General features: G+C 33.6%; 1 pseudogene; it reads left to right on the top strand.

Annotated features, from left to right (window-relative positions):
- The first annotated feature begins 1,688 nt into the window (after positions 1-1,688).
- On the top strand, positions 1,689-4,279 carry LOC101434115 (desmocollin-2 pseudogene; annotated as a pseudogene).
- Positions 4,280-13,880: the final 9,601 nt, after the last annotated feature.

Raw genomic sequence — 13,880 nt, 5'->3', positions numbered from 1 at the left:
AATTATAGGTTCATATAAAAGGGGCAGAAACCTTGTCTCCAGTTATTGGGCCCTGCCTACATTCTCGAGGAATTCTTATCCCTCTAATTGAGCACATACCAGGACTCACCAGGATGGGAGCTTGATATTTTCTTGATTATTGCGTGGGTCTTCACCCACTGATATAACTCACTTGGACAAAATGAACACTTACGTATTCCACAGAAGCCTGCCCAGGTGTGCTCTGTCGCATGTAAACCCCGCAACACACAGAGCCAACACCCTATACCAGTAACCCTAACCTGCCATATTTGTTAAAAGATTATCCCCTACACTGTAGTTTTAACCACAGACCTGAAAACCCAGAGCTCATCTGCTCCTTCCTCCAATCCTTCCCCCAGTTCCATGGATAGTCCACTCACTCAATGCCACCAACCTACTCCCCCCTACAGATCAGCAACATCAAACCTAGTCACATCACTGCACCACTGTCACACTTTTTTGATTGCTGTAGCTTTTAAGTAAATTTTATCGTAAGTTTTTGATATATATGTGAATCATCCAAAGCTGTTCTTCTTTTTCAGGATTGTTATGGTTATTTTGTTTTCCTTGTTCTTCCATATGATTTTTGGGATGGGCTTCTCCATTTCTGCAAAAACAAACACAATTGTAATTTTTATAGGGTTTGCATTAAATCTGCATTCATCCTAAAAATATTGTCTTCCAATCAATGAACTCAAGATTTCTTTCCAAATATTTGTCTTCTTTAATTTCTTCTAGCAGTGTTCTGTAACATTCAGTGTACAAGTATTGTGCCTCTTTGGCTAATTTATTCCTAATTATTTTGTTCTTTTGGATGCCATTGAAAGTATGATTTTACAATCTTGTGAATATACTAAAAGTCCTGCTGAATTGTACACTTTAAAATGGTGAATTTTGTGGTGTGTAAATTACATATCAATAAAAAACTGCAAAAAATGAAAGTGCCACCTTTCAAGTTTTGGTGTAGTAAAAATATTTACACAATTACCTGAAAAGCTATGAAAGTTATTAAAATATTTCTCTCTTTTCCAAGGGAGTTCATATTATTATGTGAGACAGGGTTTTCTTTATATATTTCCACCAAATTAAAAATCAAAACAAAAATAGAAAAGCAGATTTGAGAGCCTATTCTTGGCTAAGACATTAATAATATAAAATAACTACATGTTTCTTGCTGATTTGTTTTGAAAAATAAAGTTATTTTCATTAAAGTGTTATTTATTTTAACATTTAAATTTTAAGAACGTTACTGAGGCCTAAGCAGCATTCAATAAACTTCACATCTTTAAATATAAAATTTAATCAGTTTTTATGTACACAGAGCCCTTGAAAACATCACCACAGTCCAGACAATGTAAATATACATTGCGCTCAAATGTTTCTACGTGTTCCAATCTGAAAGGGGAAAAGAAGGGTGTCTCCTGGAAATGAAATCAACACAGCAGAAAAAAGGAAGCTCTAACTGCAAGCACCCATCCCATCTTGTGGCCTCTAGTTACAAACTGTGGAGCTGCTTGTAACTTGTAAGCTTGTAAGCCTTGGCGCTCCAAGGCTGCTCTGCACATCTGGTCCTGGGGAACTGGAAGTCCAGCTTTTGCCTTGAATCACGGTTCAGGCCATGGAAATGCTTCTGGGAAAGCGTGTGTCCTTGTACCTGAACATTTGCCTGTGACACCTGCAAAAAGGCGACACCTTATGTTTCTCCCAAGCTAGACGATGAGAAAACTGTTGCTAGAGTTAACTTGAAAGAACACTTTAATTCTGCAATCGAATTCATTCAAGTGCTCCATCTTTTAGAAGATGGTTCAGGTTATGAACAAATGTAATGTTCTGTCCTCAGAGAAGATAAATTTTACCATATTACTTTCTGACCCTGAAAACCGAGAAGAGAAGAAAATGGTTGTTCTTTTAGAGCAAGAGTTCTTAACCTTTTTTTGTTCCATGGACCCCTTTGCCAGTCATTTGAAAACCACGGTCCTCTTACAAAGTCCACACTATACTGTGCATTATTTACTAAATATATCACACCCGCATCAACATGTCCCCACAAAGAATTTTTTTTTTTAATTTAAATTCCAGTTCATTGAGCCCTTGTTAAGAACCCCTGTTCTAGAGCTTCAAACGAAGAAGAGGCAATCTAAAGAAAAAATTCTCGGGTGTGCCACGAGAAGATAGGCTCCTATTCCTTGTTCAATGTTAGAGAATTCCTTAGAGCCTTTCCCACTTTTCCTTCAACAGATTCAGTCTGACACAGCTCCAAAGTATACCTTATATATTCCATCAGAATATACTTATTCCATTAGTAGAAAGAGATACTGGAATCCTATATTTTATTGTCCTGTAAATGGTGACCAGTATAAATATTCTGAACTAATTGCCTTTGCTGCAACTCCAGATGGGTATACTCCAGAACTTCTAATGGCCCTATTAATTCAGATTTAGGATGAAAATGATAACTATCTATTTTTTACAGAAACAACTTATATTTTACCATTGCTAAAAATTGCAGTAGGTTGTACGTTGGGACAGGTGTGTGCAACTGGCAAAGATGAGCCGGGAACAATGTATAAATGCTGAGCAAGTGCCAGCATCGCCTACCCTATTTTTATGCACCCAACCATAGGTGTGCTCACCATATCATCATCTCAATTAGACAGAGAAGTAGTTGATAAACACCAATTGAAAATAAAAGTTCAAGACCTCGATAGTATATTTTGATTTGCAGATGACTTCAATTTGCATCATACATATTAAAAGCATGAAAGGCAACCTGCTAACATTTACCCATACTTCTTATGTAACATCAGTGGAAGAAAATACAATGGATGCAGAAATCTTATGTGTTACTGTTGAGGATAAACATTTAGTTAACACACCTAATTGGGAAGTTAATTATACCATTTTAAAGGACAATGAAGATGGAAATTTTAAGATTGTAGCAGTTCCCCAAATCAATGAAGGCGTTCTGCATGTGTGTGGTTAAACTTCTAAATTATGAAGAAAGGCAACAGGTCATCCTGCAGATTGCTGAGGTTAATGATGCTCCGTATTCTAGAGAGCCTACTTCATATTCACCCATGAGCATGGCACAGTTACTGTTAATGTAAAAAATCATGATGAGGGCCTAGAGCTTAGCCTTCCAATACAAACTGTTCAAATTAAAGAAAATGTGCCAGTGGGAACAAGGAATAATGGGTATAAAGTATATGACCCAGAAATAGGAAGTAACAGTGATATAAATATAGGAAATTAAATGATTCAAAAAAGGGGTCACTATTGATGAAAATTTAGAATCAATTGCAATATTTAGATGCCTGGATAAAGAGGCAGAAACCATCAATAATGATGTATATAATATTGCAATCCCTTATATCAAATGAAACTAGAAGAACGTGTACTGGTACACTGGGAATTTTACTTGAAAATGTGAATGATAATAGCCCATTCATACTCAGGGGAACAATGATAATCTATAAAACCATCATGTAATCTACAAAGAAGTTGCTGTTGATCCTGATGAACCTAGAAATGATCCACCCTTTGACTTCAGTTTGGAGAATGTTTCTGGTTCAAATGTATGGATAATGTGGAGACTGGTAAAAAAGAATGATACCACAGCATGTCTTTCCTATCAGAATGATCTTCAGTTTGGATCATAGACAATACCTGTCAGAGTAACTGATAGGTAAGATAGACTTGGTCAGTCTCAAGTCACTTCCCTAAATGTTAATCTATATGACAGTGTTACCGAAAATGACTGTACACTTCGTACAGGTGCAAGGACTGGAAATAAAGAAGTAAAACTTGGAAAATGGGCCATCCTTGCAATATTGTTGGGCATTGATTTGCTATTTTGTACCCTATTTATTTTAGTCTGTGGGGATTCTGGTGCAGTCAAACATCCAAAATTTAATTATGGATGATGAGTCCAGCAGAACCTAATTGTATCAAGCACTGAAACTCCTGGAGACAGCAAAGTATGTTTCACAGACAGTTTTGCAACCCATACGGTGGGCAGCATTTCTTCTTAGAGAATTTGTGGCACTTTGCATCAGCAGTCAAAAAAAGGAGAGTAGGAAACCATTGAAATGGTGAAAGGAGGACACCAGACCTTGGGGCTTCACCTCAACCTGGATTCCTGCCAGAGAGGATACGTGGAGATGGACAACTGCAGATACACTTACTCAGAGTGGCATCCTTTTATCAGTCTTGCATTAGTGAAGCATCCATTAAAGGACACACCGTGATTAAAAACTAAAAAATGAAAGAAGGTTCCACTATGTATTCAGGATGCTGATCATAAGCATGCTCAGGACTATGTCCTTTCATACAATTGTGAAAGAAAAGGATCTGTGGCTGGTTCTGTAAGTTGTTGCAGTGAATGACAAAAAGATGGGCTTGAATTTTTGGATGATTTGGAATCTGAACTTAGGACATTTGCAGAAGCAGGAATAAAGAGATAGCTTGTTCTCTCTAATAAGTCTACAACTGCAATTAGCTTGTCACCTTGAGCTTTTTTTTTACAATTACAAGCCAGGATTTTGAAAAATTAAAAAGTGCTTTTTTGAAGTCTTTTCACTTCTATTTCGGTGGAAGCTTTTTAGCCAAAAGCAAATTAACACAGGGATATTATAAATAAATACATAAATTCTCCAATTTTTACATAGTTTTTACCTATTTGTCTTCTACTCAAGGTAATCTACAGATAGAAAAGTTAAGGAAATCTACATTGTCATTTAAATTTATATTTGGCTATAATGGTAGCAGTCAATTTATAGTGTAATAAGATTTAATTAATTCATCTGTACTATGGACTACTTGAAGTATAATCTAGTTAAAGATTGCAGGAAACTTGCTTTAACATTATCATCAACTAGCCAATTAAGTGATCATGTGGTGCTTAAAAACTGTACATTCTAACATGTGTACACTGCAGTCTTGATTCTGTTTAATTCTTTAAAAATTATCTTTCTTCCTAATGCAAAAGGATATGCCAACTAGGCATTGGCTTTCTCACAATTCCATTTTGGTAGAGTTTAGTTTCTCTGTTTGGGTTTATATGGAAATCCTGCACTGAATCTACATTTCTTTCTATGTTGTCAGTGAAATTTAAATTTCAAAAATTTTTTCAGCATATATTTTTACTCTTGCAAGTCTCTGGTCTCTAAAATGCCAAATGACATTCTCTTTCTCTCTCTCTCTCTCTCTCTCATGCTCTAATTGGACTGGAGAATCCAAAACATTTTTAAAATGTATATTTTTCCTTCTCTATGAATCATTTCCTTTTTGTTTGTAAAGCATATGCATTTGTGATTTTTCTTAAAATTAATATAATTTTTCCCTTATTATTTCCAATATCTTGGTGATTGCTTTGTTAAATCCTCAATAAAGAACCTTTAATTTTGTCATTGAAACTGTAAAACTCTATTATGATTTTACCAGAGGCAACTAGAGGTTTACTAGAGTTAGCAAAAGAAATGATGAATTAAAATGGAGATATGGATATTTAGTATGTGACAGTCATTTACAGTTAATATCTTTAATATACAGATACAGCTTATAAAGGAAAAATAGTGATGATTTTTTGCGTGTGATGATTTTTGAAGTAAGCATTGAAATAAAGGGGTATTCAAAGCTATCTAGGGATAAGTATTTTACAACTTTTTAGATGAGATGGCTAGTCATATCTGTGTGTTTGTAGAGTTATTTTTTAATATTTTAAGATTAAAAATTTTTGAAAATATAGAAGTAGGCCAAACCTTTTAAATTTTGAAGTGATAAAGCAAAATTACAATTAATAGTCAACAAAAATCCAGGTCAGATTTTATAGCAGATTTCAACCAATGAATTATGTATGTATATTAATCATACTGGCCTTTTAAATATTTCTAATGTTTCTGATTGTTAATAATGTGACTTTCTTGAATTGCCAGGGTTGGATAACAGCAATTGTTTTTAAGGTTTGACATCAAGTAATTATTCAATAACTAGTTTATTTTTTCTTACAGTTTCATTATTGCTCAGTCAAAAATAAGCTTTCCAAAAGCTATTTTAATAAATTATGTGCAAAATTGTTCTATAATACTAATTATGATAAGTCACTCAAGCATGTTTACAAAATTAGTATAAGTTTGTTAATCATATTTCTGATATAAGCTTAAAGGATTGTATTTTTCTTAGAGAAGTAAGTCTCCTATTTAGAAACCTATGTTATACATATTTTAGAACTTTAGATTTGGTTTTGAACAGTCCTGTGGTTCCTTTTTATCACTACATTTATATAGTTACATATATAGCATAATTTTACTATTCGAAAGACTGTGATGTGACATGATATTAGCTAAGTTCCAAAAAAAAAAAAAAGAAAGAAAATAGAGTCTCCACATGTCTCCCTGTAGTATCTCCCTCCAGCTCCACCCACCCTGCACCTCCCCAGGCATCCACTTACCTTCATTCCATCACGTTAGATTAGTTTCACATTTCAGAATTTTACCCAAATGGAATAACACAAGATGTACTCTATGCAGTCTGAAATATCAAGAGGACTGTAAATGAATATCTGTCAATCAGTAAAATAAATGAAAAATGGCTTCATAGATTTGTGATTAGAAAGCCTTATAAAAATTAATAACCTATGCCTCACAGAAAATGTTATTTCTATTAATTTGAAGGTTTCTACTTTAAATCATACCACTCTGTATATATTAATTGGAGGAATTTTCTGGTTAATTTGCCTTTTATACTAATGATCACAAGGTTTTACATTTTCATTTCAAAATTGAACTTGTGGTTATAACTTTGTGGGTTTTTTTGTCTTGTTACGTTTAGAATATATTAGCAGGCAGATATATAGTGCTTCAAAAGATTTTTTTTTGTTTAATAGAAAAGATCTACTTTATGAATAGATGATTTTTAGATTATAAAACATCACCAAGGAAATTAACAATCATAAACATCGCCTTAAAATGATTTTGATAAAATGTTAACCTTCTGTATTTTGTTTATACAATTTTATTTTTCTCTCAGAATAACCCCCCAAAAATATACTCTTTCTTAACTGAGAGAGAAAAATACCAAGTTTTAAATTCTTTCTTCATCCATTTATTTCATCATAGTTGGAAGTCCTTAGTGTAAGAGCTTACTGCCTATCATATTTATAATAACAGTAACAATGACATGATATTCTCATTTATTTGCCATTGTTTATTCTCAAAGACATGAATAAGAAGCTGATGATAGTTAACAATTAATGATTAATAACCCCAGTTGCATTCTTTCTACCTTTCCTGTTAAATTCACTGTCCCTTTATCTGGGGCTTACTCTACATTGTATTTGTGAGGAGGGGCATTCACCTTCTTAGAAATGAGAAATAAGAAAAGGAGCACTAAAGTGCTGAGGGTAGAGCTGTGTCAAGAAGCAGGATTCTTCCCTCTCTAGCATGATGTGACAATCCTATGAAGGAATGTATTGAATATACCTCAAAAAGCTATGGCCACATGGAAATAAGTAAGCCTCTTCTCAGTGTTTGGAGACATAACTCAACTGATTCATGCCACTCATTTCGACTGTGCTCACAAAATATAATTCTGTTATAATCTGGCTTCCCATTTGGTTCTGTTCACATGGATCGAATAACATTGTAAAATGTATAATATCAGCAGAGGTAATGTATCTTATTTTAAACACAAATATTTTATTTAGGTTTATTCATCAACCTGATCAGCCATGCCAGAATATAACAGGTCTTTTATTCCACTTTAAGGAAATTGGTCTTTATCTTTAAGCCTACAAATATAAAATATGATTTTTAAATATAGAAATAGAATAAACTAGTTTGCATTTTAAAAAATGTTTATTTCACTAGTGTAGTTAATGGATTGAATTAAAATGATACTTGTTATTAGAGGTAAGAAATATTTTTCAATAGTCTATCATTGTGCTTTAATTCATTCAAGAGTATTGAGAATCTAAAAGTGAGTGATTAAAGAGAAATTTAACTAGCAAAATTGTCCAAGCATTGTGATTTTCTATTTTGAGAATTGGGGAGGGGAGATAGTTGCCTGTGACTGTGAGGAATCTGATTTGTCAATTAAGTTAACGGGGTAGATGATAATGCTATTAACTGAAACAGGGGATATTGGAAGAGAATACTGTTGCTATCTTTGTTGTTTTTATATAAATACTAACAGTTATAATTTTTATGAGATATTTAAATATAGTTATCCAGTGTAAAGCAGGGTTGTTGGTCTGGAATTCAGGTCAAAGGGTGCAACTGAGTATAAACCTTTATGAGTTATTGGCATTCAGATTATGACTGAAGTCATGGAATACACTGATAAACACAAAGACATACTTTCTAAAGTTGAAAAAGAAGAAAAAGAGAAACAATAGTGTAAAGGTAAACAGAGGGATAAAAAAAGAAGTAAAAAAGGAATGGTCATAAAAAGAATTGTTGAATAAGAACAGGTGTATAATTAAAGTTACATGAACAGAGACTTCAAGAATGTGAACTGTTACAGATGACACAAAAGAGTTAAATGTAATAATTTTAAAGAGGCCATAGACATTGGCAATGGTCTTTGTTGACATTAGTAAAAAGAATTTCAATCAAATGGTTGCATCAAACTGTTGGAATAAATGAAAAGTAAATAGGTTCAGCTAAACTCCCTTTTAGAAGATTTATAATCAATGAATTTTTAAAATTATATACTAACCCAAACAGAGATAACACTATTTGGCTTACAAAAATACTTATTAATTTAAAATAAATATCATACAAATTTCCTTTAAATCAGGTATTTATGGAAGAATAGTCCTGACGGCGTTTGTCTCACTCTATGTCATCCTTCTAACCTCCCCACCTCCCATTAACTTCAATCACCATGGACAGGTAAAGACTGAAAACTTCATTTTTCCAATTCCACTGCTTAGACAGTTCTTCTCAAACGTCTGATGGGTGGCGAAACCCAGACTGGGATGATGAGCAAGAAAGTAGAGCTTTTTCCCTTCTGTGGCAGCTATGGAGAGTCAGGTGGATATTACCAGATGGCAAACACTGTGATTTATCGGCTGCTGTCAGAAGATGGGTTGCCTCAGAATCACTCACGATGGTCTTGCTGATAGCTGATGTCATCAGTGTGACTTCAACAGTTCTGAACGTTCTCTGGAAAATGCCCACTTAAGGGCCACTGGCCGCCGAGACCACGCCTACCACTCCTGACCTGTGTTCTTCTAGCATCAAGTATTGTATAAGCCTCGACTTATTTTAAACCTCTTCCTCCTCAAAACAACTGGGGAAGGTTTTGTGTTCCTGACTAAATGCTGGGTAATAAACAAATAGGTAGTATTGTTACGTTGAGTAAATAAAAAAAAAAAAAGCTTCAAACTTCAGAAATTACATTTATTCTTTAGGTGAAATAAAGCAATGCTTATTTGTAGTTGTTCAAATTAAGAGAAACTTGTTTAGATTTTTACTTCCAGAATGTGTGCGCCTTTCATTACATTTTTCCATTTATAAATAAAGTTGAAACTAAAAGCATTTTCTATTTCTTACATGAGACATTCTCTAACTTTTCAATTTTCAAATTCATCTTATTTTCACAATCTAGTTTTTTTTTACAGTTGCCAATAATGTCCTTGAAATAGTTTGCTGTCTTCATCACTTTAATTATCCCATGATTTGAAATTTAAAAAACTGAAGACACTTATTGATAAGCATACTTTAAAATTGGTTTATTAAATGTCAATGTGTTTTTACTGATCTTCAAAAGTATTAGTTAATGTATAAAAGCCAGAGCACCTGGAATTCTTTATTTTTAGAAATCCAAATGTAAGTCATTTACAAACGTTTATCAAGCTCTATTTTCCAAGAAGTTTAAAAATAATAGGAAAATTAACTTAATTGTACTCAATTTCAGTAACCATTACTAAATGTATGGATACTGAGGATAAAACAATCATTAGAGAATTATAATCTGCTGCACATTCACTTTTCTGAAGCAATTAAGTTATTGTCTATTAGCCTCAACTCTCAAAGGATGCTTTTCTGGCCGTAAATTCTTTATAATTTTTTGATAATTTTTAGAGTGATTTACTAGAGAACTCTCATAGATTCTGTTCTTCTGTTAAAATTTTTTCCTAATAAACCCTAATAAATGTATATTATAATACTTGGTAGATGACTGCATAAAGTCTATAGACTTGGTTGCCCCATTACTGATTCTGGGCAATCTACTTTGATTGTGAAGTTTCAGCCCTTTATAAAAAGATACCTTGATGTACTTGCAGTTAGGAAACAAAGCTTTAAAAATATTGGCTATATAACTATAATGTACCCTCAAACTGTCACTCAGCTGTACAGTAGAAATATATACTATGCTAACTAATTTAAATGGCCACCAGGGATTCATATTTTGAAGTTATAGATAATTTGATAGTTTCACATCTTTAATTGCATAGCCATGGACCATAAAATTAATTACTTTGTAATTCTTCTCTCATGAAACATACAAAAGTGTGCATATTGACCTTTCTGCAATCTACAGTTAATAACTAGTCTAAGTTACGTTGTTAATAAAAATGCTTAAGGATGAAGTCTCAGAATGATTTCAGATGTCTCTACAACTATGGCACATTTGTTCCTTCAATATTTTATCATGGTCTAGGATCCCTGGTAAACTGAGTCAGCATCCTACTATTTCCAGTTACTAGAGGACATTGAATTTGACTTTGATTATGAATTATTGGATGTTTGTTTTTTACCACAACACATTTACAATTCAATCCCACAAATATCTGAGTGGCTATAATTTTCCAAACATCACAATGGAAGCTAAAATCACAAAAATAACAATGAGCTCCCTGCCCTCCACAAGTTCACACTTCTAGTGGAAGTGTGCAGGTGTTTCCCAGATCATTCATTTGTATTTAACGTAAGCAGTTGTTTTTAATAATGGTGATGGTCTAGGCAGATTATACTTTATGCTATCAAGTCAAATTTGTATAGTTGCTACAACCGTTTTTTATATTAAATGTATGAGTACCAGATAATTATTTACTCCAGACTTACTACAGGCTTAGCCAGCCAATGTTCCAGGAATTGCAAGCATTAGCTTAGTTTTTCAATTAACAATTGTGTTGACTGGCCTCTAGATTTCAAATTTAAATTTCCATTTGGAATGGTGTCACTCACCTGAGGGATTGCTGTTGAAACATAATACTATGAGCATTCAGTTTCAAAACAGCCATGTAAGAATCATTTCTCCCAGTGATTTTGGAAGAGATGTTTCACCCTTAACTGTATTTCCCTTTCATATTTCCTTCCAATAAAATTTGATTAAGCAAACAGTACAGGGTCATATTAAGACTAATTATATAAGAAATTTGTAGAGCCTCACAGTCAATTTATCATTTTTGCAGAAAGATATTTTTAAAGTCTTTAATTGATTAATGAATTCCAGAAATTCTCATTCTGTATAACAATTTCAGTTTCTAAAAGATCCTGACCCACTCATGCAAAAAAGCTTGCTTACTGGAACAACTATGAACAGAGATTAAGTGCCTAGTTATGTCTCATTTGCATGCTTCTTAAAGGTGAAAGTAATTTTAAAAATCTCATGTGAAGTTTAATCTCGTTACAAGTTTATTTACCATATATTTTCAATACATCAAACTTCATTAACTTGTTGCACATTTTGCACATTTTTTCTCACTATCTCTGGAATTGTATATAGTGATGGCATCTAAAAACAAAATTGCAAGTGTTATTCTTTCTTAGTAGTACATAAAACAATTGTGGATTTTAAAATCAATGACATCTTAATTTCAGTGAAATATGATATTATTATATTTGTGCAGACATAACTTCTGTAATGAAATAAAAATTATGCATTAAAAAAAAACCTCCCTGGGTTCCTTGAAATAAGATTTTACTCTCACAGACATCTGATTTACCCCTATGCCTTAAACAATTAAACACAAGAAAAATATAGGAAAAAAGAGTTTTTAGGCATTGGACAATAAATAAAAGAGGACAGTGATTCCCTAGGTAAGAGAAGCAAAGGGGGTGAGCCCTATAATTGTCCTATTTTCCTGCCTAGAGAAAGCTTAGAGGACTCTGCACACTGAGGGTGAAACTAACAGAAATCTGCAGACTCTTGAGTTCAGCAGACAGAAAATTTAGGGAGAGAAGAGCAACAAAAATGAATAGGTCAGAGCAGTGAAAAAAAAATAAAAGAACCACATAAACAGGACAGAAATGAACAGACAGAGTGATCAAGAGGTTTCCTCATTATTCTTCAGCTGAGCAATAATCTATATTGGAGGAAACTACTGAAAGAAAGGAAGAACCATTGGAAAGGAGCAGAGAAAACCATCCCTGGAACCCTCTCAATAATGGGAATAATTCTCCTTCCCACCAGCCATACTGGGAAAATACAAAATAAAACTTTGTAAAGCATCAGATATGAGGAAGGCGACTCAGAAGAGTATGGATTCAGTAAAGGGCCTAATTAATCCTAGGCTAAGGGCTGCACTGATCTCAGACTTTCTAAGCCGTCTTTACTGAGGAGAAAAACCAATCAATGCATAAAGAGCCAGAAAGGACACAGATGATTGTATTAGTAGATTAGGACATTAAAATGATAACTATTTTAAATAGTTTAAATAACTATTTAATATATTCAGGAATATAGAGGAAAGTATGAGCATGTCAAGAAGAAATACTGATAATAATAAAAGAATATAATAACACTTGTATATATAAAATAAACAATGCCAGGATGGTAAATATTCTGGATAGGACTGACTACTTACTAGTCACTGCATAAGGAAAGGTTAATGAATCTGTTACATAGCAGTAGAAATTATCCAAAACAAAGAAAATGTATAGAAAAAAAAGTGAACAAAGCATCAGCAAGTGGTCAATTTCACATATTCTATAAATAGGCCAAAGCTGAGTATACTTTGACCCCTATTTTGTTCACTTCACAGTTAGGCCTGTTCACGCAAAGGACTTTCAGTGTCACATTGAAATTCTTACACATGCAGTTGTTTTAAATATAGTCCACAGAAGCATGTTTTTCAGCTGGAGAAAGAGGTTGCTTTGCATTCCCTGCAAAAAAGCACCCCACGCAAATGCACCCAGTATCTGCCAGCCATTACTAAGACAAACCCTTGGCCATAAAGCCCTCTTTTTGGAGCTCTCCGTGGTAGAGATGCCCCAATGTGGTGTTGAGCAACTATCACCTAAATGAAAGCCGCCTCTCACTTCTCCTCTCTTCCAGGAATTCCCTTGCCCTGCTCCCCTTCAGGATATCGCCTCATACAGCTGCCCTGAAAAGTCCTCTGCTGAGAGGAACTTACCTTTTGAAAATTGGTCCATACAGTACCCAAATCAAGCTCATTGTGTTCTACTGCCATCTCATGGTCAACTTGTTTTCTTGGTAAATTCTGAATCCCTTAAACTCACCTCAATATGTAAGTCCCTGAAAGAGAGACAAGAGAGGAGATGAAAAAATCAAAAGTATAAAGAAGAGCTAAAATATGTATGTTTTTAATTTGGTGAAAATAGTAAATCCACAAGCCAAAAAGCTCAAAGAAACCCAAAAGCAAGAAACTTGAAGAAAACAACACCAAGGCACATCATTATCAAACTGCTTAAAATCACATATGCATGGAAAATCTTTCACGAAGCTGGAAAAAAAAGACAGAGAAAATAACTGCTGTTAGCAATTCAAGCTGTGAAACATTGGTGCAACATATTTAAGAACTGAATTTCATATCCAAATGAAAATATCTTTTCGAAAGAAGGAAAAATACTTTTTATGCATATACAAGTACAATCATTAATCAGTTGAAG

The sequence above is a fragment of the Dasypus novemcinctus genome, chromosome 1, assembly GCF_030445035.2.
Source record: "Dasypus novemcinctus isolate mDasNov1 chromosome 1, mDasNov1.1.hap2, whole genome shotgun sequence".
Classification (NCBI taxonomy): Eukaryota; Metazoa; Chordata; class Mammalia; order Cingulata; family Dasypodidae; genus Dasypus; species Dasypus novemcinctus.
The sequence above is the reverse complement of the archived record's forward strand: the minus strand, read 5'-3'. Positions and strand labels throughout refer to the sequence as shown.